Consider the following 7116-nt stretch of genomic DNA (forward strand, 5'->3'; position numbering starts at 1 on the left):
ATTAAGTAAATTAAATAATCTTCTTCGTTTGACAGCGGCACCGATCTTTTAGAAATTGGAGCGGCAAATCGCCAAGTGGAAATGAGAGTGGGGCCCGTGAAAGATTTGCAAAAGGTTAGTGTGAGTGCTTGTACTCCACTAATAATACATGGTGTGAAGATTAGTGGCCACCAATTAATCCTCAACGCTTCTAGATCCAACGGCTGAATGTTGATCAATCGTATCCCGTGGCGAGTAGAGGACTAAAACTTTTACCAAATTTAGAGAGATCAATTGACATGTGGTGCGCTGATCTCCACTGGGAAAAAGAGGGATGAGGCCTGCCTGCTAACCGACCATGATGAAACATGGATGTCGACGTAGGAAAATTTGTGCACAGCAGAACAGGTTTGGGTAGGTTGTGTCAAATCACAGGCTTCGAGCTACTAGCAATATGCACAAACTGCATGAGCATAAAGTCAATACAAGAAAGGCCCCTTCGGTGTTTCACATCATTTATAAAAATTTATATATTAAAATTTTGTGAAAATAAAAGATTTATCAAAATTATTATAATTTTAATAATAATTGATACTTTTTATTAAATTTAGTGTGTGTATATATTTTTTATCTCTTTAATAATATATATATATATATATATATATATATATATTGTATGAGGACAATATGTATGAGTGTTTTATTAGCTTTATAAATCGACTTTTTGATGTCGCACGTTATTTATGAAAGTGCATGTATATTGAGTTTATATAAGAATAAAAATTTTATTAAAATTATTATAATTTTAATAATGATTTATTCTTATCATTAAATTTAGTGTGCGTGTGTTTATTATTTTTTTTAACAAAAAAAAATCCAAGAAAAGGCATACATTTCTTTAGATAATTACCATACGTGATGTGTTTTGTAAAAGTTATTCAACCTTAATTTTTCATAAAATTTATAATATTTTAATTTAATTTTATAAAAATTATAATAATAAAAATTAAAAAAATTTTAAATTAATTTATTAATTATTTTATAAATTAAATTACCTATTTAAATCTTAATTTTATTTATAAAATAATTAATAAATCAGTAAGATAATAAAAAAACTTTTAATTTTTATTTATAGTAATTTTTATAAAATTAAATTAAATTTTAATAAATTTTATAAAAAATTAAAATTTAATAATTTTTATAAAAATATTTATAAAATTGAGTAATCACGTGTGATTCTTATCTTATTTCTCCTTTCATTTTCTTCTCTTTTTTTTTTGTTAATCAATCTATTTAATCATTATAATCATTTGTTATTTTCTCAATATCTAATTAATTATCCTATTTTGTATGGATATACATTAATTTTATTTAAAAATATATTTCATATTAAATTAATTTTATATAAATTAAATTTAATAAAATTAAATATTTATATCAAAATTTATATAAAATTAATTAAAACATGTATAATAAATATATGAAGCTAAATATAAATATTTGATTAAAAGGTTATTAAATTAATTTTTATATAAATTAAATATATAATAGTCCTATCTTTTATTTAATAATGGTAATATAGTTAATTATATTACATATTTTGACATCCATGCCTTAGTATAAAAATATGGAAAAAAATAAAAATATTTTAAAATTGCATTAATCAATAAATAAAACTAAAAATTTATGAATTTGGAAATGTTTATTTTTCTTTTTATTACAACCACAACAATTTTAATAGTGAAACAGTTAAACTATCATTTTCTTATTTTATGCAATTAAAAATTTTATCTTCTATTAACTTCTATTAACTTCAATGTAAAATAAAGAGATCTTGTTGTCTAATTTCGATTTCCTAAACCACTAATTTTGATCCAAAAACCGGTCCGGATGAATCCTTCGATCAAGTGTCATATAAAATATGAACAGAAATCAATAATAAATTTTAATTAATAATATTAGTCTTATTCAAATATTCAGAATCGAAATTAAATAATATTACTATACCATGTTTGTCTCTACTAACTCATGGTTATCAACTCCACTGTTAGCAGCTAAAGTTATTCGCCATTGCATCTGAATGTGGATCACTGTAAACAATAAACAAGCATAAAACGCAAAACCCGCCCTTACCAAGGACAATGAGCTCGACCACTTCCTTGAGACCACGCCAAAAGGAGCGGGAACATCAACCGAAGGAATTTTTTTTAATTATTTTTCTTTATTTTATTAATTTAAAAAAATTAATTATAATAAAAAAAATTTTAAAAAATATTCACACAATTATACATAAATTTTATTTGATGTGCCTTTTAAGGAAATAATAGGAATCATTTTAAACTCTGGTTTTGGAAAAGCAGCAAATGTGGTGCTTTTCTAGAAAAGCAGGTATGAAAAAAAGCGGGCCAGCAGATTTTAATTTTTTTTATAGACAAAAATAACCCTTAGATGTTATTATATTTACCATCATGCCCGTATAAAAGCATTCCATTTTTCTGAACATGCCCTTTCGCTTTCTCCTCTCCGTCGTCTCTCTCACATCCACTCTCTCAATTCATAAACTGAATTGAATCTAACATTAAATTTTCTTCTTCTACACTGGAAATTTAAAACCATTTTCAGTTTAGATGTTTCTATATTTACTCACATTTACTAACCCTAAACCGAATTGAATCCAGATTTACTTTGCTTCTTCTGCAAACCATGTCTTCACCGTTCATTTTAATCGCTTCCATTTCTCTTCTACACTGAATCGTTTAGAAGCTCTAGGGTTTTTGAGAATTGAAATTTTGGTAGGTTTTTATTTGCAACTCCATTCTCTAGGCTTTAATCTCTCCTTCTCTTGCAGAAACCTAATCGATAACTACAAGTCTTCCATCTCAGGTGAGTCTCTTACGGTATAATACTTTTTAGTAGGATCTGCAGAATATGTTTTAATGGTTAATTCCTAATTTTAGTAGCAATCGCAAGTACTAGGTTACTATTGTTTTTCTATTGTTTCTTGTTCACAAACTGTAGTTGTCCTTATAAATTCCTACTTGCCCTAGTTCAAATCAACTGAAAATGACTCCTAAATAGTTTGGTTTGCTCTGTTTTTTACATCAAGACGGTTTCTCTTGTGATTGTTATGCTTTTCATCATTTAGATTCTATTAGGCTTTTTTAGAATTAATTTTTTAAACTTATGGCATCTTGCATTATGAGAAATGTGGTAACTATTGAAGATTTGAGTCTCATTCTTTCTAGAGTCTAATGGAGAAAGTGAAACATGAGTGGTTTTTTAATAATCATTATGGAGTATAATTCTAAACTACTCGTTCCCTAAATTGCTGTTGTCCACTGTAAATTGATGAATGTACAAAGTTCTAGAGGTTTTAACCACTATAACCATGTATTAGTTGTTTCATCAAAGAGAATTTGTGTTGAAATGAAGTTCTCGCAAGTCTTTGCGTTTATAGCATCATTAATCTGGTTATTAGCTGTTCTAATCAGCACCATTATCCATCTTTTCAGGTTTAACAACTTTTGTTACAGTACTATATCAAATTGTTGAATGAATAAAAATGATGCATCTTGTGAGTGACTTATGAAAAGCAGAAACTTCTGTGCTGTTTTATTGGATCAATTTAATTATATGTAGATCTTATAAAAAATAATAGCCAGTTGTTAAAAAAAAAACCCTTCGTGGAGAAATATTTTGTTAATCGCCAATTATTATAACTTGTAAATATATTTGATAATTGTTATAGATGTTTATTAATACTTCATCAATTTAAAATTATTTAGTTATTAAAAATATTCATGTAGAATCTTTAAAAAAAATATTCATGTAGAAAATAATTGTATTACAATCAAATATATAAAGTATTAGTTTATAATTATTTTGTAAATATTAGTGAATGATTTTATTGATGTTTGTTAATATTTTACCAAAAAAATTAAATTAAATACATTTTATTATATAAATTAAATATTATTATAAAAAATAATAGGAATAAATAAATGGTTGATTGTTAATAAAATTGAAAAAGTATACTTATAGTTATTATCCATTTTGGTCATTTTGCATGTACCAGCATTTTAAAAAGTAATTTTAGCCATACGCATATCAAACAGCTTATTTGTTTAACAGTAATTTTTTATTATATTATTAAACAGGCAAATTACTTTTTTTTAAAAATAGTAATTTTATAAACAGCAATTTTAAAACAGCAACCATCAAATGCAACAGCAATGCCAAACAGTCGTTTAGTTTACTTGTTTGAAAGTGCTGGCTGAATGAGTCGGCCGCCCTTTGGCTGTAAGAGAATGAGAGGCCGTTTCTGGGCTCTCCCTTCTCCTAAGTCTCTGATTCTTTTTCCATTTGTGGGTGTTGATCCGAGTCTGGATGGTTCTTCACCTCCGTGGCTTGTTCTCTTCTGGTTTTCGCTTAAACTCTTTGCTACCTTGTTGTTCTTGGTGTGCTTTTGTTGCAGGTGGTTCCTTTGACCTTAAAGTGGTTTGTGTTGCCACCGGAAGGAGAAAGGCTCCATGCCCTGGTGAGGACAATTTCAAGGCAGCAGTGCTGGTACTTGAAGAAGACGGGTCCTACATTTCGAGTTCTCTATCAGGTTGGGTTAGAGTTTTAAGAAAAAATATGGGTTTGGGTCTATGTAATGGGCTGATATTGAGTAAGCTGGGTTGGACTTGTAGCTAGTGTTCAATTTTTGGGCCCTCGGCCGTTTGCTAGGTTGTAATCTTGGCCTGTTAAAGGCTTTTAATGCATCTCTGCCTAAAATTGTGAAAAGAGAGTTGCCGATATCCATTGGCTGTGGAGCCCTGAGTATTCCTGCGAGAGATCAAAACAAGTGGGCCTTTCTGCGCTGGAATCTTTCTTTGGATGCAAATGGATCTTCAAGCTCGTCTCCCTTCGCTTATACCCTCTAGACGTCAAGATTAACCAATTTTTCATTTCTTCCTTTAATAAATACTATCTTCTTAGACCTTTCTGCTCCCGAGGGAATTCTCAGAACCCCAACCAAGACGGCGACGTCATTTTTAGGCCTTCAATTACTAACCCTCTTCACAACTTCATCAGCTATTTAGAATTTGCGGGGTTCCTTTTTTTTTCTATTTTGTGATTCTGTGATGGGAGAATGGTAGCTAGAAGTCGAAGCCTTGTCCATGGAGTTGAATACTTTTAACTATGTGGTCCTTACAATTTTGAATTTTTAGATTAAGTGGGTTTGCAATGAATTTATCTCAATTATCAATTGAGCAGCATTAAGAGAATTAATCAATTTCCAAGACTGACTTCTTAGTATTTTGTTGCTGTGAAATTCTGCAACTAGTGTTTGTTTCTTGAGAAAAATAAAGGAAAATGAGAAACGAAGGATAATTCAGAGAGAGAAGAAGTATCTAGAGAAGGGAAGATAAGAGGGTGAGTTTCATCAAATTTCTGTATTGATTAACATCCAATTGCAAGTAATGTACAAGGTTCAAGTTTTAGATTAAGTGGGTTTGTATTGAATTATTCTGAGTTATCAGTAGAGCAGCAGTAAGAGAAACTTCCAAGACTGATTTCTTCTTAGTATTGTGTTGCAATGAAATTCTGCAACTAGTTTTGGTTTCTTGAGAAAATAAAGGATAATGAGAAAAGAAGGAGAATTCAGAGAGAGAAGTATCTGGAAAAGACAAGAGAGCGAGTCTCATCATATTCACAACTGATTAACATCCTGAATCACATCACTATATCTTAAAGTGAACTAACTCTAGCTGAGCTTTAACTAATTAATAGACTAACAGCCCCTTTTAACCTTCTACAGCTGTTCCTGCCATAATTTCTTCTTGCTTATTCCTCCTTGAAGCTTCCTTATTCTTCTCTACATCATATTGAGAACCCGGTAAATGCCCTGTCGACACCATATTTTGGCCGATCCCTAGAATCAATAAAAAATCTTTTCTTTGAACAGCTAATCACGTTTCCGGTCCCTCCTTGATAGGCGGTCACATTTCCGATCTCTCCTCACAGAGAATTGAATCAATGCTAAGTCCTCACATTCATTAAAACCTCGCCGATCTCTCAAAATCATTTTACCGACCTCTCAAACCCGATGTCGGATTTCCGGACCTGTCAAGAATATTCCTGATCTCTGTTGATGAATAAAATGAACGGGCACTAGATCTTTTCTTACCAGTTTTATTGCCGACCTCCTTTCCGAAAGTTTAAGAGCTAAAGTTTTGGTTCGATTCCGATCTTAAGTGTTCGAGTTAAATTTTCGGTCAAGTTCTGTTCAGCATTTCTTCCCTACCGATCTCATGTTCAAAGTGCTTTCCGATCTCTCATACTTAGATTAATAATCACATTTAGTTTTTGTTTTGCTGTGCTCATACAATCAAATACTCAGACAAATAATGGTTTAAAATTTTCCGATCACAATCATTCATTGAACAAAAGGCATTTCATTTCATGTCATAATTTGTACAAGTTATTCTGCTGGGGGATCACCCCCAGCCTGATCTACATTTGGATCACTCCTCTCTCCTCTCACCCTGGGCTTCATCCTCACTGTCTTCATCATTGTCCTCGGGAGCCACATCGGCCATCCAAGAAAAGTCTTCTTAGGTAACGCCCTGGAGTGCGGCCAAGAGATCCTTGTGAGCCTTCACATAGGCCTCGGCTATTCCCGTCACCATCTCTTCATCCCTCTCCTTAAGCTCCTTATCTTTCTCCTTAAGCTCCTTATCCTTCGCCTCAAGTTCCTCTATAAGTTGAGCGACCTGAGCGGCTTCGTTGGCATGAAGCACCTGGACTTCCTTAAGAGCACGGTCTCTCTCATCCAAAGCACGATTCTGCTCGCCAACCGGTCTTCATGGAGCTTTGCCCGACTCGACTTGAGATATATAAACCCGAGCGGATAAGATTTGGTAACGGAGGGAATCCACCTCCGATTCTTCTTCCCGATCTCCTTACCCAGCGCCGAATCCTCTCCGATCATGGTCCGGTTCACCGCACACTCCACGCTTAAGCTCATGGTCCGAGTCAATATGTCGCCGAGACCATTCTCGGGATAGCCGTCCCGATCCTCCCGAAAGAAGATGGTAGACCCGTGACTTTGGCGAAATCGAGTTCTCCTTGACAACCGGTTATTCCTCAAGC

General features: G+C 32.2%; 1 long non-coding RNA gene across 1 annotated transcript; it reads left to right on the forward strand.

The window, feature by feature from the left end:
- The first annotated feature begins 2488 nt into the window (after positions 1 to 2488).
- LOC110655016 (uncharacterized) lies at positions 2489 to 5164 on the forward strand. The gene is made up of 2 exons (XR_002494845.2): positions 2489 to 2862; positions 4454 to 5164. It is a non-coding gene; the product is annotated as an uncharacterized LOC110655016 (long non-coding RNA).
- The last annotated feature ends 1952 nt before the right edge of the window (positions 5165 to 7116 follow it).

This window comes from Hevea brasiliensis, chromosome 3, assembly GCF_030052815.1.
Source record: "Hevea brasiliensis isolate MT/VB/25A 57/8 chromosome 3, ASM3005281v1, whole genome shotgun sequence".
In the NCBI taxonomy this organism is placed as follows: Eukaryota; Viridiplantae; Streptophyta; class Magnoliopsida; order Malpighiales; family Euphorbiaceae; genus Hevea; species Hevea brasiliensis.